The sequence below is a fragment of the Schistocerca gregaria genome, chromosome 5 (genome assembly GCF_023897955.1).
Source record: "Schistocerca gregaria isolate iqSchGreg1 chromosome 5, iqSchGreg1.2, whole genome shotgun sequence".
In the NCBI taxonomy this organism is placed as follows: Eukaryota; Metazoa; Arthropoda; class Insecta; order Orthoptera; family Acrididae; genus Schistocerca; species Schistocerca gregaria.
The window spans coordinates 236,433,578-236,457,873 of record NC_064924.1 but is presented as its reverse complement, the minus strand read 5'-3'; the positions used below and the strand labels follow the sequence as shown (position 1 = coordinate 236,457,873).

General features: G+C 40.5%; 1 protein-coding gene across 4 annotated transcripts in view; it reads right to left on the bottom strand.

The window, feature by feature from the left end:
- Positions 1–24,296, bottom strand: part of LOC126271886 (adenylyltransferase and sulfurtransferase MOCS3) — a 168,935-nt gene that overhangs the window by 73,416 nt on the left and 71,223 nt on the right. The window lies entirely within an intron of this gene.

The following is a 24,296-nucleotide window of genomic DNA, read 5'->3' as shown; positions in this document are numbered from 1 at the left end:
CAAAATAGTGCACATTGTATCCTCGCAGTGGAAGCATGAAAAGTGGTACGAAAAACCGTCATGAAAAATACCTTCACAAGATGCCATAGCTTGCTGTTAATGTCATTGATTTTACTGACAATGAGAACAAGAATGATGTGACAATGCTGAGAAAGAAGATGACGGAAGATGCACGTACATGTAGACAAACAAAAGTTAAGTATGTCAGTGGTATGCAAATTACGGAAGGAGGTACAAATCTCTTGTGAAATAGGATTCAAGTACCTGTCCTCAGCAGAATGAGTAAAATGCAGACAGTAAATATTTCATTGGTGATATAGATAACTTAGACAGCAATTTTTGTTACATTATGGACAATATAAAGAAAACTGTCTGCAAAACTCACAGATTTTGTTACACAAAACTGGACTTCCAGTCTAGCAAAAAAACTACAAGAATGGAATTTGATTTTACAAGATGCCTGAGTAAACAAGTCTTATTTTCTTTTCATACAAACTACACTGTGAACAAATGTTGAAAAGTGACAGTGTCTGACAAGTATTGCCAAACAACAGTGACAGGAAAAATTTCATTGTTGTGAAAGTTGAGTTTCAATCCATTATCATTTCTCCTCCATGATTATAACAGGAAAACTTCAGACTAACGAGTAGAAATGCACAGAAAAAAATTGAAAACACAGAGAGAGACGGAAAGCCAAACTTTTTGGCATTGATCAGGGAACACCAATCTTTTCCTTCTTATTTTAGGAAGAAAATATGGAGTGCTACTTGGTGTGGATTTGGTTACAATACCTTCCACTCCATACCCACTTGCACATGTACAGCAACTTTACCTTATAAATAATTTACAGTTACCTTTCCTAAAGTTAACTGCTTGAGTGGACCCACTATGCAATGCCACTAGACTATGCTTTGTGACTCCTTCACCTTTTGCAGTTTCAACAGGAGATGAAAGAGAGTTCTGATTTGTTCAAGCTACTAAATAATATAAACCATTTCATGACAACTCTTCTGTATTGTAACTACAATGTATTCTCTACACAATTACTTTTACAATTGGAGGTGATATGGATCGCTAATATATCGTAGCTCACAACAGACAGTCCGAGTAACATTTACTGCTGTATTGGTTTGACATTAGATACTCGACTGACAGTTTTCATGTATTTTTCATTTGTTCAGGCATTTACAGTCTTGGCTACACCCTTTCCTCCATGGCTTCCAAGGCATTGCCACTGCCAAAGCATAAGCAGGTCTCCACAGCAGGTGGAGAGTCGCATTTGCCATTGTGCCTTATCGACATGCTGAGAGGACTTCCTTTTACATTCATCTGCAAAATACAGCAAACCAGGGTGCACATAGTGGAATGTTCCACACTTAAAAACTACCTAAACTACATTTTCAGTTTCAATGAACGTCTTCAGCTGGTGTAAGTGGTTAAAAGTGGAACATGATGTTCCATGCAATCACCATGTTACACCACAAATCTATCAAACTGGTCTGGAATCTATCAAAGAATAAGATCTGTAGACATAATAAGTCACATATCTTGCTCTGAATCTGAAAAAAACACTAACAGTTGATGCTTTTCCTGCTAATAAACAAACACAGAACATCACCTTGTCTGATGCATGCCGTTCAATGTGATGCCACTTCGGTGACCTGCATATGAATTTCACTGCTTTTATATTCAAGTGGCTTTTCATGTGGCCTCACAAGCCTGAGTGAACCACCTTCCAGACTTTTCCACTTGCACAAAAATCTGAAATGGTTACTAAAGGTCAAACACAGGACCTCAGCATTACTTCTCATACATGCTAATTGCTAGACAATGCAGACAATTTCATTCTCACATTTAATACAATTTACTTTTACAGCTATTTTATTAGCTTTTGAAGTTGTGACATTAGAAGACTTGAAAGGTCATGTATCACTTCAAAATAGGGCATGATGACTACTGGAGGGCACATACTGTGTTGGAAGAGGAAACTGAAAATATAATAAGACTAGCTGGCGTAGATTCAAACAAAGAGTCAGCATTACCATCCAATACTGAAACAGTAGGCAACAAAGCAACAGTCACCAATGTGAAAAATAGCAACATCAGTGGAGAAGGTACTTTTATAGATACTGTCAGCAAAGCGTAGTGAGCAGCTAATGTGAGAAATATTGTATGTTCTTGTTCTAAATAGGCACTTCATTCAGTGGCACATAACAACATGTAGAGTGTTACAGTACTTTATTTGTAAAAGTACTAGAGTGCATGCAACTGCTACCTCCTTTCCCTGTTTCTTGTGTGTGAAAATGATGGTTCTGCTCCTGAAGCCACGTTGTCAGTTTGGTTTGATAAGTAATACATCTACTATATTAAGAGAGAGAGAGAGGCAGGGGTCTTGTACAGTTAATATTAAATAACTGTGGCTACTGGATGAAATATCAGCACACACACAGTATGCTTGTAGTCAACAGCATCAACATACTGTGACCCAATAATACTTCTAATTGAATGCTACATATATACTTAAATTTTGTAATAACAAAGAGTAATTCTGTGTATTGTCCTGTAGTACATACACTCCAAGAAAAAGAATGATACACCATGAAGGAAGTATTAGAATGGGATGGCAATTGCTGGACATGACATACATGTACAGACAAACAATTGATCACAATTTCAGAATAATTGGATGATTTATACAAGAGAAAGAGATTCTCAAACAGCAAGTCTCTAATGTGTTGGTCCACCTCTGACCCCTATGCAAGCAAATATTTTGCTCGGTATTGATCGACAAAGTTGTTGGATGACCTCCTGAGGGAAACTGTGCCAAATTCTGTCCAACTGGCATGTCAGATCATCAAAATCCCAAGCTGGCTGAAGGGGCCTGACCATAATGCTCCAAACATTTTCAATTGGGGAGAGATTTGGCGACACTGCAGGCCAAAGTAGGATTTGGAAAGCACTAAGATAAGCAGCAGAAACTCTAGCCACATGTGGGCAGGCACTATCTTGCAGTAATGTAAGCCCAGGATGGCTTGTCATGAAGGGCAACAAAACAGCGAAAAGAAAATTGTCAACATACTGCTGTGCTGTAAGAGTGCAGCAGTGGACAACCAAAGGAGTCCTGCTATGAAAAGAAAAGGCACACCAGACAATCACTCTTGGTTGTCAGGCTGTATTAGAGGTGGCAGTCAGGTTGGTATACCATCACTGTCTAAGGCATCTCCAGACATGTCTTCAGCTTGGAATCTCATTCACTCAAGGAGAACTGTCTTCAGTGATTAGTCCTGCTTTGAACTGAGCCTGATGACCAGTGAAGATTGTCTGTTGCACTGTAGTTATGTTGGCTGCCACCTTTTCATCGCCAATGGTACCACAATCTCAAAATATGGTCAAGTTAATGTTAAACTTAGGTCTTCAATGAAAATTCAAGTGAAAATTCATTATAGCAAACATAACACTCCCAATACTCAGAGTGGACTTCCTATCATCCTATGGTCACCTGCATGACCTCTGCCATCGGTGCCTCCTTGATACCACTACCAATCTGGTAACATATTCTAGATGATAAGTGATGACTCTCTATTAGTAGAGCTCCTCAAGCAGTTCCCAGAGATTACAGCCCTGATGCCCACACTAGCATCTGTGCAGCACTTGACAGTACACTATATATTAACCACAACAGGACCACCACTTTGTGCTCGATTGCATCGCCTCACACCACAGAAACTGAAGGCAGTGAAGCAGGAGTTCCCATTCCTGCTTGTACAGGGAATTTGCTGCTCCCTGAGAACACTAGTTGGTCATCTTCAATGCATATGGTCCCAAAGAAGAACAACAGATGGTGCTAATGCGGAGATTACAGAAAGCTCACTGCCAGAACCACTAGGACCAATATTTGATACCACACATCACAGAGTTGCATTCAACATCCCCGGTAAGTGCATTTTTACTAATCTGGGTTTAGTATAGTGAAGTTCGGTGGCAGGAGGAACAAGACTTCTGGTCAGATGACTACAGGGTTATAAACACAAAATCAAATAGGGGTAATGCAGGAGTAGGTTTAATAATGAATAGGAAAATAGGAATGCGGGTAAGCTACTACAAACAGCATAGTGAACGCATTATTGTGGCCAAGATAGATACGGAGCCCACACCTACTACAGTAGCACAAGTTTATATGCCAACTAGCTCTGCAGATGATGAAGAAATTGAAGAAATCTACGAAAATTTAATAGTCATGAGTGACTGGAATTCGGTGATAGGAAAAGGGAGAGAAGGAAACATAGTAGGTGAATATGGGCTGGGGCAAAGAAATGAAAGAGGAAGCCGCCTGGTAGAATTTTGCACAGAGCACAACTTAATCATAGGTAAGACTTGGTTCAAGAATCATAAAAGAAGGCTGTATACATGGAAGAAGCCTGGAGATACTGACAGGTTTCAGATAGATTATATAATGGTAAGAGACAGATTTAACAACCAGGTTTTAAATTGTAAGACATTTCCAGGGGCAGATGTGGACTCTGGCCACAATCTATTGGTTATGACCTGTAGATTAAAACTGAAGAAACTGCAAAAAGGTGGAAATTTAAGGAGATGGGACCTGGATAAACTGAAAGAACCAGAGGTTGTACAGAGTTTCATGGAGAGCATAAGGGAGCAATTGACAGGAATGGGGGAAATAAATACAGTAGAAGAAGAATGGGTAGCTTTGAGGGATGAAGTAGTGAAGGCAGCAGAGGAACAAGTAGGTAAAAAGATGAGGGCTAGTAGAAATCCTTGGGTAACAGAAGAAATATTGAATTTAATTGATTAAAGGAGAAAATATAAAAATGCAGTAAATGAAGCAGGCAAAAAGGAATGCAGACGTCTCAAAAATGAGATCGACAGGAAGTGCAAAATGGCTAAGCAGGGATGGCTAGAGGACAAATGTAAGGATGTAGAGGCTTATCTCACTAGGGGTAAGATGGATACAGGGAAATTAAAGAGACCTTTGGAGATAAGAGAACCACTTGTATGAACATCAAGAGCTCAGATGGAAACCCAGTTCTAAGCAAGAAGGGAAAGCAGAAAGGTGGAAGGAGTATATAGAGGGTCTATACAAGGGCGCTGTACTTGAGGACAATATTATGGAAATGGAAGAGGATGTAGATGAAGATGAAATGGTAGATACGATACTGCGTGAAGAGTTTGACAGAGCACTGAAAGACCTGAGTCGAAACAAGGCTCCCGGGGTAGACAACATTCCATTGGAACTACTGACGGCCTTGGGAGAGCCAGTTCTGACAAAACTCTACCATCTGGTGAGCAAGATGTATGAGACAGGTGAAATACCCTCAGACTTCAAGAAGAATATAATAATTCCAATCCCAAAGAAAGCAGGTGTTGACAGATGTGAAAATTACCGAATTATCAGTTTAATAAGTCGCAGCTGCAAAATAATAACGCGTATTCTTTACAGACGAATGGAAAAACTGGTAGAAGCGGACGTCAGGGAAGATCAGTTTGGATTCCGTAGAAATGTTGGAACACGTGAGGCAAAACTAACCTTTCGATTTATCTTAGAAGAAAGATTAAGAAAAGGGAAACCTACGTTTCTAGCATTTGTAGACTTAGAGAAAGCTTTTGACAATGTTAACTGGAATACTCTCTTTGAAATTCTGACAGTGGCAGGGGTAAAATACAGGGAGTGTACAATTTGTACAGAAACCAGATGGAAGTTACAAGAGTCAAGGGGCATGAAAGGGAAGCAGTGGTTAGGAAGGGAGTGAGACAGGGTTGTAGCCTCTCCCCAATGTTATTCTATCTGTATATTGAGCAAGCAGTAAAGGAAACAAAAGAAAAATTCGGAGTAGGTATTAGAATCCATGGAGAAGAAATAAAAATTTTAAGGTTCGCCGATGACATTGTAATTCTGTCACAGACAGCAAAGGACTTGGAAGAGCAGTTGAACAGAATGGACAGTGTCTTGAAAGGAGGATATAAGATGAACATAAAGAAAAGCAAAATGAGGATAATGGAATGTAGTCAAATTAAATCCGGTGATGCTGAGCGAATTAGATGAGGAAATGAGACACTTAAAGTAGTAAAGGAGTTTTGCTATTTGGGGAGAAAAATAACTGATGATGGTCGAAGTAGACAGGATATAAAATGTAGACTGGCAATGGCAACGAAAGTGTTTCTGAAGAAGAGAAATTTGTTAACATCGAGTGTGGATTTATGTGTCAGGAAGTTGTTTCTGAAAGTATTTATATGGAGTGTAGCCATGTATGGAAGTGAAACTCGACGATAAATAGTTTGGACAAGAAGAGAATAGAAGCTTTTGAAATGTGGTGCTACAGAAGAACGCTGAAGATTAGATGGGTAGGTCACATAACTAATGAGGAAGTGTTGAATAGGATTGGGGAGAAGAGAAGTTTGTGGCACAACTTGACCATAAGAAGGGATCGGTTGGTAGGACATGTTCTGAGGCATCAAGGGATCACCAATTTAGTATTGGAAGGCAGCGTGGAGGGTAAAAATCATAGAGGGAGACTTAGAGATGACCACACTACGCAAATTCAGAAGGATGTAGGTTGCAGTGGGTACTGGGAGATGAAGAGGCTTGCACAGGATGGAGTAGCATGGAGAGCTGCATCAAACCAGTCTCAGGACTGAAGACCACAACAACAACAACATGTGTGTTTTACCAAATGCCTGTGGCACCAGACAACATTGTAAGCTGCTGACTGCACATTATTTGGACTGTTTGAACTCACTAGAATCTCTTTTGAGCTTTTTAATGCTGCCCAAATGTTTCAACAATTCACACATGAGGTTACTTGCAACCTAGATTTTTGTTATATCTACAGCAACAATGTTTTGGTCATGTCAAGCTTTGAGGCAGAACACCTGTCACACTTACGGCAGATTTTCACTTATCTTCATGCACACAGTCTGCTTACCAACCCATCAAAGAGCATCTTTGGAGAAACTGAAGTTCAATTCCTAGGCTACACTATTAATGCTCATGGTAGACGGTCACAACATGAGAAAGTCAAAGCTTTAGTTCATTTTCCATTGTATAAAACAGTTAGACAATTATGGTGATTTCTTGGTGGCACCAATTTATATCGTCGTTTCACTTGCAACCATGTCCTCCTGGCTGCATCACCGAGAGGATTCTTGCAAGGTGCACTGAGGTCAAAGGACAAACTGCCCCAGAATAGTGATGTTGAGTTGGCACTTACCAAGGTGACACAATCATCACGAAAGTTGCTCTGTTAGTGCACCCAGTTCCACAGGTGCCTCTCGTGCTAATGGTTCATACGTCTGCCACTGCAATAGGTGCTGCAATGCAATAGCAAGTATGCAAACACTTGCAGCCCTTGGCCTTGTTCAATCAAAAGATATCCCCATCGCAGCAGATCTGTTCCATGTACTATTGTGAACTGTGCACTGCATATGCCTCCATTAAGAAGTTCAACATGTTAGAGGGACAGCAGTTCACCCTAGTCACAGATCACATGTCACTGACATACGCTTTCCACCAGCATCTGGAGAAAGTGTTACCATGTCAGCTCCACCACCTCAACTATATTGGACAGTTCACCACCCACATAGCCCATATCGAGGGAGACCTGAATATGCCGATAGAGGCTCTCTCTTGTATAAAAGCTATCACTGACACAGTTGATTTCAAAGCTCTTGTTGTAGTACAACAAGGAGGCAGCAAGCCATGAGACTTTTTAGCACAACTATCAGACCTACAGCTCCATCTAGATAGATTAGCATAATCAAACAAGCTGCTGTATTGTGACATCATAAATACTAAACTGCAACCTTTTGTAACTGTTGACTTTCAGCAGCAGTCAAACTTCTCCTTACATGGGCTGTCACACCATGGAGTACACCGAGCTTTTGGGTGTCCAACCATGGACAAGAACTTATGGAATATGTGCACCAAGATAAGGCCTGCCAATGGAACAATGTTTGCTGGCACATCAGGGCACCTCGTGGCACAGTCGTTCCATTGAAAGAAAGATTTGAACATGTTCATCTGGACATCGTTGGACTGTTCCCACCATCGGAAGAGTATACCTACTATCTTACAGCCACTGATCATTTCACATGCTGGCTGGAGGTGTTCCGTAAGGTCGACGTTACTGCTGAAGTGACTGCAACCGCAATCTTCCGGGAATGGATAGCCAGTTTCGGTGCACCACTATGAGTTACAACAGTCCAAGGAAGGCAATCCGAGTCATACCTACCGAAAGCACTCACCCTTCTACTGGGTATGAATCATTCTGGTAGTAAATGGCTTAGTTGGCGAATGCACCAGAAATTGGAAGTGTCTCTTCGATGTCATGAATTGCAGCAGTGGGCAGAGACTTTGCCCATCATCCTCCTGGGTCTCCATGCAGCACTAAAGAAGATCTGAGAGCCACATCTACGGAACTGATATATATCATGCCAATACTACTGCCTGGTGAGTTCTTCAACATGTCAGACAACCACAATGAACTGTCAAACTTTGTACACAAGCTAGGTGCACAAATCTGGTAGCTATATGTCACTGCTCCGAGGGACCGACAAATCCATTGCCCCTTTGTTTCCAATGAGCTATGGAGATGTTATTTTGTTTTTGTAAGTCATGACACAGTCTGCAAGCCACAGAAGCCACCTTAAAATGGACCTTATCACATTATCTGTAAAAGATATTCAAGGCTGAAGTGATGAGTCCATCAACCATCATCACCACTGACACGTTCAAACCAGTTTCTAGTACCTCCCACACACTGGTACTGATTCATCCATAGACATACCTACCATGGGCTTGACAAATGCATCAGATGCTCCATCACCCGGCAAAGATAAGCCATAAAGATTACCATTCCTGGAAGTCATGGTCAAAAGAAGAGCATATGGCACCCTGGGTCACGCGGTATACAGGAAGAAAACGCACACCGACCTGTATTTGCATGCAGATAGCTGCCACCACCCCTCGCAGGGGAATGGGGTGCTAAAAGCACTGGTGCACAAGGTACACACCATCTCTGATGCAGAGAGTCTGCCCCATGAGCTGGAAGACCTCAAAACTGTATTCCAGAAAAACGGGTACTCAGAATGGCAGATCACAGACGTGCTCTCCGCCACACCTCTATAGTATAGCGTGTGAAGATGGAGGACGTCATGGAGGAACAGATAACCACTGCCTACATACCGTATACTGGCGCACTATAAGGGAAAAATAGGGTGAATATTGAGGAAACACCGAGTAGGAACTGTCTTTCGCCCATCCAATAAAACACAAGCACTATTGGGAAGGGTCAAAGACAATCTTGATTTGTGGAAGGCTGGCATATACCAGTTTCTGTGTCAGTGTGAGAAGACTTATATTGGATAGACAGTGCGCACCATCAAAGATCATTGCCGAGAACATCAGAGGCACACTGAATTAAGTACACCAACAAGTCAGTAGTCGCAGAGTACTGTTTGTCCAAAAATCACGAAATGGACTACCAACATACCAGGGTCTTGGTACAGACATCTAAACACTGGGACAGCGTCATTAGAGAGGCTATGGAAATTTATACCAGGGACAGACTCATCAACCGAGATAGCAGCTATAACTTCAGCAAGGCATGGGAACAACCATTGAGTCTAATTAAATAGATGCTCAGCAAAGAAAATGAACTGGCGACCAAGGTGGACGAGGCAATTACTCTGACACCACCACAGACGCCGACTCAGTGACCACCGACATGTGGTCGCGGACACGGACCGTGGACAGAAAGCCTCGCAGGGGGAGGAGATTTAAGACAGCCGCCCACCCTCAGGAGCTCAGTTTGTCAGCACACCTGAAAATGGTGACATGTCTGATCACCGAAATATTGTGCCCTTTGGACACTATGGACCAGCAGTACACCCATGGACTGTTTGAGCAAGAAGGGAGAAACTGAAGACCCACTACATCAAGATCACTAATCCCTGTCTCTATACTGACATTTTCAATTAAGTCATTCCTCTTCAAAGCTACGAGATTTAAAAGTTGTTCAAGACAGTTTTTGAAAACTATATTTGGAACTATTTTACAGATCTGCCTGCCTGCACCACCTGCAACAAATCCATAGAGGTCTCAATCTGTCATCAGTTAAAGTCATCTCCAATTAATTTTGCTTGATCAGGATACTCTGCATTACTCTCTGCAGACCTTCTTTGAATGGTTCTACAACTGTTGCAGTGGAATTACAGGCTGGTAAAGAATATCTGATGATTAACTTGATTTCGCTTAGGCTGGTTAAGTAATCAGATAACTTTGCAGTCAGACTTAGTTTTTGTTGACTGCAATGAACATCCCCCCCCTCCTATGGCATCTTTTTAAGCCTTGTTATATATATTGAAGGTTTCTACACCAGGTTTCATCCAGCTCTCAATTCCAAGAATAATTTGAGTGTGATAACTTTACTGGAGGGCAGTATGTTGAGTGACTTCGTTATGAATTTTTTAGCACTTTACTATTAAAATTTTGACATTCAAAATGTATTTACTTCGTATGCAAACTGATATTTCTCTGCATATCAACTGCTGCGAATTCATCGGAGGACCTCAAACTATTATCAAGCACAAAAAAGCACCATGTGCATTCTGTAGTAATCTGCTTCCCAAATAACTGCTTCATCTGACCTATCAAATGGAATCCTACTAATCTGCACGACATAACACAGGCCCTGAAATCTGCAACCAAGACTGTCACATAATCGATAAAGCCATTGTTGACACTCAGCTCCAAGTCAAAGTACCCTGATCAATTCTGGGTGTGATTGTAAGCTCTGCTTGGAACCCCCCTCTCCTTCTCCCCTCCCTCAAAGTAAGGTCAGCAGTTTTCATTACGTCTATCAACTGCCTATTCAAACTGAGGTTGGCCCCAGAACCTATGTGACAGATGTCATGGGTTCTGACACGAACCACAACAAGATAACTGCATCGCACCCAGGACCCCCTCCACATCTCGGATGAGGGCTCCCAGCATACATACCAGGTGCACACTGGACTTCTTCCCAGCACTTGGGCACTATTTCCCTATGGGGCTCCATAATGCACCTTACACTGGAGCTCCTGATAGCAGCTAACCAATCTCTCTCTTGTGTGCCTGCTCAGATTCTGCTGAAGGAGAGGCCACTTGTCTATTTGTAGAGCAAGTGGACAAGGCTAGTGAATAACGTGTAAATATTAGAGGAAGAGTTAACTGAGACAAAGGGTAATTAAGACCAAGTTACATCTGTGAATATAGAAACATTTACAGAGTTTAAAAATTAAATGCAATCACAATTGAGGCATTGACTTGGGTAAAGTCATAACTGCCAAAAATTCCCATTTCAAACAATAGAACATCCAGGATGGAATAATGACAATATTATGAAAACGACAGTTGCTAATCACCTATGTAGTGGAGATGCTGATAGGCACAACAAAACAATTGTCAAACAAAGGTTACACACACACACACACACACACACACACACACACACACACACACACACACACACACACACACAGAGACGGCTAAAGTCTCTGGCTGCCTAGGCCAGTCCATGGCTCTGGCATCCTGAGACTTTGGTCACATGTATGCAAGTTGCATTTGCATTTGTGTGTGTGTGTGTGTGTGTGTGTGTGTTGTCTAATTCTGATGAAGGACTGTTTGGCTGAAATCCTTCTTTGACCATCTTTTTTTGTGCCTCTATGTACGACTCAGCATCTCCATCACATGGTGACTAGAATATATCCTTTTCATAATATAATCAAAAATTCCAATTCTGAGGTTTCATGTTGAGAAGGTAGTATGTGGCCAAGCCAAAGGCACATAGAAGGTAGTATGTCCCAATATAATCAAACTTAGATGAAAACGTAATCACTAGATAGTGTAAGTTGTATGTGCAGTGCTAATGATGTGGGCAAGGTAGCATCTCCTTTCACAGTGCCTAAGCAACAGAGCATGTCTAGATGTGTTGGTAACAAGTGGTAGTGTTTGTTATAGTAGAGATTTGTGTTTATAAATCAGTATACTTCCACAATTCTTCCATTTAGAAAGGTAAGTTGAAATTACTAAGTCTTTACTGTTTTGTGTGTGTTTAACCAAACTCGTTTATTCACAAAATTCTTTCCTAGGCAACATGTAAGTGTCATTATATGTGTTTTGAATTCACTGTAGAGGCTATAAGAAAACTTCATACAGAATTTTGGAAACAGACAGTTGATGTAAAAGGAATGTATCCCTTTAATATCATAAATATTCAGAGAAGGTGGGGTGGAAAATATGATGATCCTACTTAATAAGAAGGTGGCAAGTTTCTGTCACATATTGCTTACTAGCCGACAGTGCTCATGTGCAAGTTCGCAGCAGATCTTACAAAAATATGTTGGTGTTAAGGAGTGCAGATACTTGAAGACCACCAGGGTAAAAATCCTAATTCACATTTTCAGAAGAGAAAATATACCAATGTTGATGAAGAAAAGATCAAGTCGCATACAATGTTGTTTCCAACAGAGGAACGTCGGTACGCATGGCATAAATCAACAAAATGTTACCTCTCTTCAGATCTCAATATTCATAGAATTTACCAGGCATTCAAAATGTTGCACCCTGAGAGTTATATAGATCACAGATTCTAAAGGAGGGTGTTTAAGTGAGAATTTCCTAAGTTGTCATTTGATTGGCCTCATGCTGACACCTGCACAACATTTGACTGATTGATACATCAGACACCAACTTGCTCTGTAGGCCTTAACAAACTGTGCATTATTGCTAACAAAAAACTGCATCTGAAAGGCAGAAAAAAAACAACAAACTCTCTCAACACTGATAACAAGATGTCCTGTATGCCCTCAAGTACAACCTGTACTGTTTGCATTAATATTAACTCATGAAAATAAGTTTTGCAGCAGGCAGGTATTAAATTACAAACTGTACCTATATAGCAGGCAGTTATCAAATTACAAGCTGTACCTATATGTTGGTGACACTCCACAAAGTATTATGTGCTTGTGGCATGAGGGCATAGCTGATCATGGTGGAAACGACATCGCATCTTGTGTTCTGAAAGTGCAGTCGTCTTTCACTACCAAATGACATTTACAAATATGGGCTGACAACTTTGCTGGGTAGATTAAGAATTAAGTGAGTGTAATGGTCCTGATTTACCTCATTGCAAAGAACTATTTTAATTTTGTGTATCTGAAATTTCTTGTTTCAGGGCATTCCTACATGCCTTGTGATAATGAATTCAGAATTTGGTATCATTCAGAAAAGAAGAAACAAGATGAAGGGTGAGGAACTTCTTTGACTTTTCTGCAAAATGTGACAAGTTTTGAACACAAATCCTTAAAATATCAGCTCCCTCATCTTGATTAGGCTGTCGAGATACTATTTTCCTGAAATAAAAACAAGACAGTCATTGAATGACATTGAAATATGAGCAGAGCACAGAATTTTTAAGAAAGGACAGCCTTTCAGGTCAGTCACTAGTTTGCAGTGTTTGCAACGCCTTACATCTCGGATGCAATAATAATAATAATAATAATAATAATAATATATATGTAGAACTTCCTGGAGGAGTAGTATCATGCATTTTACAGCAAAATTTGTGCATAAAATACAAATAACATAATTCTGATTTTGGATGAGGAGTGATTTTGTTTGTTTCATATTGAGAACGTAGGATTTTATAAACATAAACACGCCAGATTTTTCAAATGTGATATGTAACACAAAGTATGCGTGTATGCCTTCCATTCCAATCAGTTTCTGTGATAATGTTAGTGAAAACTAGTTGATAAATTTGTTTTTCAGTTCACCTGCAAGATTTTCTTTTCAGTAGTTACTACCTTTCCCATGACAATGCCCGAATTGGGAAAATTAGAAGTTAATAAGGGCTCCTCTAGCAGTGAAGGAACTGTTCACGCTAATGCAAGCAAAAGTAGGAACCTTGTGAAATAACAATGGGAACATACCAGATGTCTCTCCTATGTGTCATCAGGTGCATTTTTTCTGGTATTTTGGCAGATATTTGCAATTTTGTTTTTGCAGTCTGCAGCTATAATCAACCCAAACAAATCCTGCTCAACACAACTTTTGTACAATGCCCATCATTGACAGTAAGTGTCAGTTTGTTTCTCATGACAAACGTAATAATTTTTAAATTGGAATTTTACACGCCCATTCAATAGTGTGTCCCAAATCAGACTAGCATGATACTCGTTTCATCGATAGGTATTAACATGAACAGCAAAGCACAAAGAGTAAACACTATTCCAGCAGCCACTGAGCAGTGCACCTCTGCATGGTGGTAGCAACAGCATGGGTCAGTACGGTGCTGTTGCTGCTGGAGTACTAGTGATTCTTCGTGTCCCTGTTAATACACATGGATAAAATGAATATTGCATTAAACTAATCTGGGGCAGCTCTGTTGAATGGGCAAGTAAAATCCCACTTCAAAAATAATTTTGTCTGTAGCAGGAAATAAACTGATGCTTTCCATCAATGATGGACTTGCAAGAAGGATGTGGTGAGCAGTATTTATATGGGCTGACGCCAGTTACATGTCACAAAAACAAAATTGAAAATATCTGATAAAAACCAGAGATAAAGTCCCTGATGAGTCTGTGTGAGCAACAACTATGATTTCAATTTCACAAAAATGAAATACAGAAACATTTTATTAGGAAATATTTCAATGCAGACAATAGACTGCTGACACAACTCACAACTGTCTACAGAGAGAGCTTTTCCACTTAGTAATTTCAGAAGAGGCACTGTAACTGACACTGAAATTTTTGACAACCTGATATCACAAGAACAAAAAACAGTTATGGGCAAAAGGACATCACAAATGTCAGCAAACACTACTTCACCTGATTCAAGTGACATGAATGAGATGATGCAAGTTTTAAAAAATATGTTTACAAATATGTCAAATGATTTCAGTCTGAAATATGCCTAAGAATTTACAAATGTGTGGAACAGTTTTGATCAAAGATTGACAAATATGTTAAAAGATTCTGATTAGAAATTTTTAACAATTACTTGAAGAACAAAAGAAAGCTGCTGGTAGGTTAGGCAGGCTGACAAAATAGAAAAATAATTTGCACACTGCACACAATGAGCTAGCTCAGACCTTATCTGCAATTCAGACAGATGTTTCACAACTACTATTAGTTTGCAACAAACTGCTTGACAAAATGAAAAAACTCAAAAGACATTGGGTTTGTGAAACTAGAACAAAAAAATGTTGAGACTGACACCATACTTGCAGAAAATTTTGTCCCACATCATCGAACGTATGTTGAAGAAGTAAAAAAATTGATGTCTAAAAAGGAAAGTAAAATTGTTACCAAAGTAGATGCCGACACTGAGGCTACTGTACAACAAATTCGTTCTGAATTGGCCACTGATAGAGTTAGTTTGAACAAAATGGGTACTGTTAACATGTGAAACATGCAGGAGAGTTTAGAAAACCAAAGAAAAAATACATTTTCACCCCCGCAGATTCAATGATGCCACTGAAAGAGATTCGGCACCTATACTCAACTGCTGATGCCAATGACAAACCAAATGAGTACACAGGAGTACAAGCTAACTAAATCTATGCTATACACAAACAGTTACAACAGTCTTATACACAATGAATGTAACAACAATAAGAACTAATACAGAGAAGGGGAGTCACTGACCACTATGAACACAACAACACATGTAATAACGCAAAAGGCAAGTGACTTAATTTACTGAATAAAAATCATCAGAAGATAAGTTTACCCAAGTAGAATATGAAATGTTGGCAACATAAGATTACAACATGAAGACCAATGCATGAGCTCACAAGTGTAAGTCTTGATGGAATAAGTATAATTTCAGTAGGCCTGCATGTTATGTTGGCTAACCTACAGGTAGTTAAGCATCTAGTCAGTTTATTTAGGTATAAAAGGTTCAAGGGAATGATGCAAGTGCACATTCCAATTATTATAGGAAAATAGGTATATGTATGGTGGTAGGTACCAGAAGGGTTCGACTGACAAGAAATATAGTTATGTGTGAATGAGTGTGAAAATGAATGCAAAGTGGAGTAGTGAAGTACATATGAAAACTCGTTACAGAGCACGACACAGTAGCAGTAATTGTAATGAAAAAGTGAGAAAAGAGTGACGTAAGTAATGATACACACAGTAGGTCCTGAAAGCATTGAGATACAAATCACTTGATAACACTCTTTTTGCAGATCAGAGAAGAAAATATTTCACTACACAGAGCAATGTCAATTCTGTCTCTCCTAACACAGATATGATCATCTGCTTATTTACATAAGGCACTTGAGAATCACCTATGTATTTTGACAGGATTACATGAGATACATTCTTTTCTTGCACTGTTTGTTACATTATGCAAGTTCAAATATTGTGTACTGTCAGTATATGAAAATATTATCATAGTGGCATAGTCAAACACACATTATGTATGAATATGAATTGGGGATTTGCTTTAAGATAACTTCCCATATAAGCAATGACATTAACTCTGTAAATATTTGTAGTGATAAGTATAGTTAAGGTTAAACTGACTTGACAAATATTCATCTACGTGAGCATAAAGAAATAAGAACGAATATTTAAGGGTATACGTGAGGAAAAATTAGACTGAGACGATGTGAATTGTACCGTTACGCAAATAGAAAAAATGAGACTTCGACAAAACAGAAAGGAGGTGCAAAGATGATTCCTTGTTGAGCTCATCCACATAAATATGTACATAATACACCTTAGGGGAGTACGTCAATATTGTTACATTCCTGGATTTCCTATTGTTTGATTAAGTTACACTGCATTATTTTGTCGTGTGGGATTAGCCGAGTGGTCTAAGGTGCTGCAACCGTGGACTGTGCGCCTGGTCCCGGCAGAGGTTCGAGTCCTCTCTCGGGGATGTGTGTGTGTGTGTTAGTCCTTAGAATAATTTAGGTTAAGTAGTGTGTAAGCTAAGGGACTGATGACCTTAGCAGTTAAGTCCCATAAGATTTCACACACATTTGAACATTTTTGCAATATTTTTTCCTTTGTTTATTTACAATATAGTTTTCTTGCAGTGTAATCACATTCTCTACTGTGATATACATTCTTATCCATGCAACTCTGCACAAATCTTCCCTTAGAGACTACTAAATGTAGTTATAGATGTAGATATGACACAATTCTGATGAGGGTTGTGATGTTCAAAAACGGCTCTGAGCACTATGGGACTCAACTGCTGTGGTCATTAGTCCCCTAGAACTTAGAACTACTTAAACTTAACTAACCTAAGGACATCACACACATCCATGCCCGAGGCAAGATTCGAACCTGCGACCGTAGCAGTCGCACGGTTCCGGACTGCGTGCCTAGAACCGCGAGAGGTTGTGATGTTCAGTGGAGAATTGACAAATAAGATATGTCAATTTGCCTGAAATCGAAAAGAACCACAAATTACCTTAACTAACTTTCAAATTTCTTTCTACCTTAAATGATGTAACATAAAAGCAGACTGGCGCATGGGAGGCCTCTCTCTCTTTAAAACTGTTGGTTTGAAAATATGCATGCCACAAATTGTATACAGTAGTGTATATTTTGTGATAAAGATGTAACAAGACTTTTATTTTCATACATTTCTGTGTAAAAGCTGCATGAAAAAATGTGAAGTGATTCTTATGCCTCTAGAAGAACACTAACTAAAAAACCAGAACAATAAATCGATAAAGTCCATTTACAGTTATTGTGTTGAAAATATGATAAATGATTTAAATTGCAGTGCACAGACTTCAGTAATATAATCCGCAAAGTAGGTACAAAGTGTGCCATGGACAGTAGTGAAATTATGACCATTATGAGGGGGTGAACTATCATTTCAGAAAATTACCTATAATCATGTGGCAAACATGAGGCGGCAGAACACACACAAAAAGACATTTGTAACTGGCAAGCTTTCAGAGGCAATGGCTCCTTTTTCGGCCAGAAGGATTGAAGAGGAAGGAAGAGGGGTGAAGGAAAAGGACTGGAGAGATCTAGGAAAAGGGGTAGATTTCTGGAAAGTCACACAGAACCACGGATCAGTGAAGACTTACCGCACGGGATGAGAAGGATAGACTGATTGTTGGGGACTGCATCAGACAAGGTTTGAAAACCTGAGCGCTTGATGGTGGAAGACAGGGTAATATGCGGACAGATATCACTGCTTAAACATATTGCATAAGTTAATAAGAGTGAAAAGCTAAGTGCATTGTACGTAAGAGAGGTGGGAAGGGGGCGGTAAAAAATAGATGGGAAAGACAATAAAATATGAAGAAAACTAAAACAGAGTGAAGCAAAGAGTAGGTACTGTGTGAAGAAATGCCGAAATGGAAGAAATTATCATAAATTAAGGCCAGATGGGTGGCGAGAACCAAGGGCATGTTGTAGTGCTAGGTGCCACCTTCTGAGTTCTGAGAAACTGGTGTCTGTGGGAAGAATCTAGATGGTATGTGTAGTGAAACAGGTGCCGAGGTCACAGTTGTCATGTTGTAGAGCATGCACTGCAACAGGATATTGCAAGTTGCCAGTATACACCCTCTGCCTATGCCCATTCATCCTAATCAATAATTTGGTGGTAGCTGTGCTCATGTAGAAGGGCGTACAGTGTTTACATAACAGCTGTCATATGATATGTGTCATTTCACAAGTGGCTCTCCCTTTGATAGTATGTGTTTTGCCAGTTACAGGGCTGCTATAGGTGGTGGTAGGAGAGTGCATAGGGCAAGTCTTTCAGCGGGGACAGTTCCTGGGGTAGGAGCCATATGGTAGGGAGATGGGTGCTGAAGGAGCATAGGGTCTGACAAGAATATTGTGGAGATTGGGAGAGCGACGGAAAACTATTCTAGGTGTGGTGGACAAAATTTCACACAGAATGGATCTCATTTCAGGGCATGATTTTAGGAAGTCATGGCCCTGTCAAAGTAGCTGATTAACACATTCCAGACCAGGATAATACTGAGTCAGCAGGGTGTGCTCTGAAGTTGTTCTTTGGAGTGATCAGCAGTACTAGGATTGGATGTGACGGCCTGGGAAATCTGCTTTTTAACTAGGCTAGTTGGGTAACTATGTGCAGTGAAGGCTGAGGTGAGGATGGTGGTGTATTGCTGTAAAGAGACTGCTTCCAGACAGTGAAGCTGAGCTGAGAATGGTAGTGTACTGCTGTAAAGTGTCTGCATCTGAACAAATACGTTTGTCTCGCATGCCAAGGCTGTATGGGAGGGAACGTTGGACACGGAAAGGATGACAAATGTCAAAATGTGAGTAACGTGGACAGAAGTGTGTAGCTGTTCTTCGGTGAGGACAAGGTCATCATCAAGGAAAGTGGCATGGGATTCGGAATGGGACCATGTGAAATTTAATTGGGAGAAGGTTTTCAGAGATTCCAGGAATTTTAGCAGCTGAGCCTCACCACAAGTCCATATGGTACAGGTGTCATCAACGTATCTCAACCAGACGAGGGGCTGAAGAATTATGGATCCCAAGAAAGAGCCCTCCAAGTGACATATGAAAAGGCTGGCACACAAAGGAGCCATCCTGGTTCCCTAGTCCATGCCCCTGGTCTGTGTGTATGTCTGCCCATCAAAAGTGAAGTAGGTTTGGAATAAGGTGGGTGCTGACTGAGACAGTGTCCAGCAGCAGACACACCATGAGAGAGAGGTGTACCAATGGTGACATGAAAGGTGTGTGGTGGGAGTGGGACAGGCACAGATTTCAGATGGTCTAGTAATTGGTTGGTATCTTTGATGTAGGAGGGGAGTCTTTTTACTATGAGTTGCAGGTGTTGATCAGTTAAGGCAGATATACTTTTTTTGGATGCTTTTAAGCCAGATACTATACAATGGACAAGATGATTGGGTTTGTAGAACTTGGCAAGAAGGTAAAAGGTGGGGGTGCGTGGTTTGAGTGGGGTGAGAAATTCTACAGGTTGAGATGTTATCAACTTCAATCAACTTTTTCTGCTGTCTCTTACATCACTTTAATTGCCAAGCTAAATAGTTTACATTTTTTCCTATGACTTTTGCTTTCTGTTTACCCAGCTTTTAATATTTTGTCTGTTTTTACAATTTTCTCAATCAATTTTTTCCATTCTTCTTTTCCAAAGTTTTTTTTCCTCTCATATATATTGCCCATGCTTTACCTCTTATGAAGGACTTCTGTAAAAGTTTTTCTGATTTTTGCAATTTTTTCTCTTATTCTTCCCTTGCTTTAATTGTGTTTTTCTAATCTTTTCCAGCCTCAGCTTATTTATTATTCTTTGTGCCACTGCCACAATTTCTAACTCTACAAACTGTCCTCTCTTGCCATGATGAATCCCATCTCATATTACATCCATTCTTTTAGATAACATACTTTTGCACTATCAAAACTAAGGTTCCACATTTTGTTTCTTGAAACCTGCTTGTCCTTTGGAGTTACTCCAATAGGCCTAACATTGTAAGTCCCTGTTTCTGGATGTAATCCTAATCTACACCAGGCTCTTTTATAGTTTCAAATACAGCAATCTCTTGCTCTTACCTGCCTCATCTGTGACCTATATAACTCATCAGCAAACTTTCTACTCTACCACACTTCTCTCCTTTTACAAAGTACTGTAGATATCTGCCCCCCACGTTTCCTTGAATGGTATCATCCACCAAGTCAACTTCAAACTGCAACAACATGCTGGATTTCACCTTAAATATTTATCCCACCTTCTCCTAAATTACCTGAACAGTGGTGTCTCCCTTCATGTCCCCCTGTAGCTCCTTAAAGAGCCCCACCATCAGCTACCACTCCTCTCCTGCAAACCAAGTATGGCCAACCTCCAAGGTATGGCCAACCTCCTTAACATCCCACAGACTTCACCACTGTCTTCCAGAGCAAGAAAAATCCATAATCACAAGAACCAGTCATAACAGTAAGGTGTCCTTAAACTCTCATATAAAGCACTCCCCCTTCCTGTATTGTCTAAGGATCTCACTTTCAGCCCTAAACCTGCCTTTGATCATGCTGCTTTGGTGAAGGACTTACTTTCCTTGACAAGTAACATCCATTGGAAAAATCACTTTGCAACCTAACCTCAAAACCTTTCCAACAGCAAACCTGACAACGAACCTTGACTCAAACAGCTCAGACCACAATCCCAACTTGATCTGCCACCACTACCTCAAAGTCATCCCTTACAAACCTTACAAGAATTCCAGCATTGCTTCACAACCCTTCCTCAGGTCTCTACAACATGACCCTAACCTGTCCCCTGCAGAAGTCCAGGCTCTATATTTCCTAAAAGCTGATGACTCCACCATTATCCTCCCAGCAGACAAAGGATCTACCACTATAGCACTTGATTGAAAGCCAGCTGTCTGACACCTCTACATACAGCGTCTGCCATCAAGATCCCATCCCTGCGATTCTAACTGACCTCCAGTACCTCCTTAAAGCTCCCATCCAAACCACACACCCACACATTTTACCTTCTTCCTAAGATCCACAAACCCAATCATCTTGGCCATCCTATAGCTGCTGGCTTCACAACAGCCAATAAAGGAATATCTGCCTTAGTTGTGTGAAAATCATATGGGACTTAACTGCTAAGGTCATCAGTCCCTAAGCTTACACACTACTGAACCTAAATTATCCTAAGGACAAACATACACACCCACACCCGAGGGAGGACTCGAACCTCCGCCAGGATCAGCCGCACAGTCCATGACTGCAGCGTCTTAGACCACTCGGCTAATTCTGTGCTGCCTTAATTGATCAACACCTGCAATCCATAGTACAAAGACATCCCTCCTACATCCAAGTTAAAACCAATTACTAGATCATCTGAAATCTGTGCCTGTCCCACTCCCACCAACCACCTTGCTTGTCACAATTGATGCCACCTCCCTCTATACCAACATCCCCCATGTACATGGTATGTCTGCTGTTGAAAATTTCCACAGTAAAGGCCCACTTACTTCCAAACCTATGATATCCTTCGTACTCACCTTAATCAACTTTATACTTACCAACAACTACTACTCCTTTGAGGGGTAGACATACAAACAGACCAGGGGTAAGTTCATGGCTCCATCTTGTGCCAACCTTTTAAAGGGTCACTTGGAGGGCACTTTCCAGGGATGCATAATTCTTCAGCCTCTGGTTTGGTATAGATACACTGATAACATCTTTACCATGTGGACTCATGGTGAGGCTGAGCTGTTAAAATTCCTGGAATCTCTGAAAACCTTCTCCCAATTAAATTTCACATGGTCCCATTCCGAGTCCCAGGCCACTTTCCTCGATGATGAACCCAACCGCAATGAAGGACAGCTACACACTTCTGTCCACATTAAACCTACCAACAAACAACAGTACTCACATTTTGACATTTGTCATCCTATCCATGTCCAATGTTCCCTCCCATACAGCCATGGCATCAGAGGCAAATGCATTTGTTCGGATGCAGTCTCTTTACAGCAATACGCACCATCCTCACCTCAGCCTCCACTGCACATAGTTACCCAACTAGCCTAGTTAAAAAGCAGATTTCCCAGGCCATCACATCCAATCCTGGTACTGCTGATCACTCCAAAGAACAACTTCAGAGCACACCCTGGTGACTCAGTATTACCCTGGTCTGGAATGTGTTAATCAGCTACTTTGACAGGGCCATGACTTCCTAAAATCATGCCCTGAAATGAGATCCATTCTGTGTGAAATTTTGTCCACGACACCTAGAATAGTTTTCCGTCGCTCTCCCAATCTCCACAATATTCTTGTCAGACCCTATGCTCCTTCAGCACCCATCTCCCTACAATATGGCTCCTACCCCAGGGACTGTCCCCGCTGAAAGACTTGCCCTATGCACTCTCCTACCACCACCTATAGCAGCCCTGTAACTGGCAAAACACATACTATCAAAGGGAGAGCCACCTGTGAAATGACACACATCATATACCAGCTGTTATGTAAATGCTGTTCGCCCTTCTACATCAGCACAGCTACCACCAAATTGTCAATTAGGATGAATGGGCATAGGCAGAGGGTGTATACTGGCAACTTGCAATATCCTGTTGCAGTGCATGCTCTTACAATATGACAACTGTGACCTTCGCACCTGTTTCACTACACGTGCCACCTGGATTCTTCCCGAGACACCAGTTTCTCAGAACTTGGCAGTTGGGACCTAGCACTACAACATGTCCTTGGTTCTCGTCACCCAACAGGCCTTAATTTACATTAATTTCTTCAATTTCGGCATTTCTTCACACAGTACCTACTCTTTGCTTCACTCTGTTTTAGTTTTCTACATCTTTCATTGTCTTTCCCGTCTATTTTTCACCACCCCTCTCCCACCTCTCTTACAGGCAATGCACTTAGCTTTTCACTCTTATTAACTTATGCAATATGTTTGAGCAGTAACTTCTGCTTTTATATTATCCTGTGTTCCACCTTAAAGCTCTCAGGTTATTAAATCTTGTCTGATGCAGTCCCCAATGATCAGTTTTTCCTTCTCATCCTGTGCTGTAAGTCTCCCCTGACCTGCGGTTTTATGTCACTTTCCCGATATCTATCCTTTTCCTAGACCTCTCCAGTCCTTTTCCTTCATCCCTCTTCCTTCCCTTTCAACCCTTCTGGTTGAGAAAAGGCCACTGGCTCTGAAAGCTTGCCAATTACAAATGTCTTTTATGTGTCTGTTCTGCTGCCTCTTGGTGAGTAGATTTTTTATCTATCCAGTTAAATTAACTTGTCAATTAATGGTTGTTTTATAAAAGTTTTGGTTGTGTGTATCACTTCTGGTGTATTCTTCAAGTCTTTCTGCCATATATGAACCATCATAGTCCTTGGAAGAAATGGTTATTGGACAAGATAATTACAGGTATACAGTCAGACAGTCTAAAACTGTAAGCTTACTCCTGTTAGCCAACTGACAACACTGTGTGTAGTTTTGGCAGTTGGACCAAACAATACAACTTAACTGAAATGAAAGTCAAACAACACACCTCCACTGCCAACAAAACAATGTACTGATGCAGATTAATAAGGTGATAAACACTTTCATAAATGTAAGATGGACAATAAAGGTCATATAATAATGTATATGTAGTGAAAAGAATGACAATTTCATGTAAAAACCAAACATGTAAATATGATAGTACTCTCAAGACAACTTTATGTAATTATGAAATGTGTAAATGTAATTTATGAAACACTACTATTAAAATTTAAATTTTCAAAAAGGGCTTAATGGATGTCCAGTGACA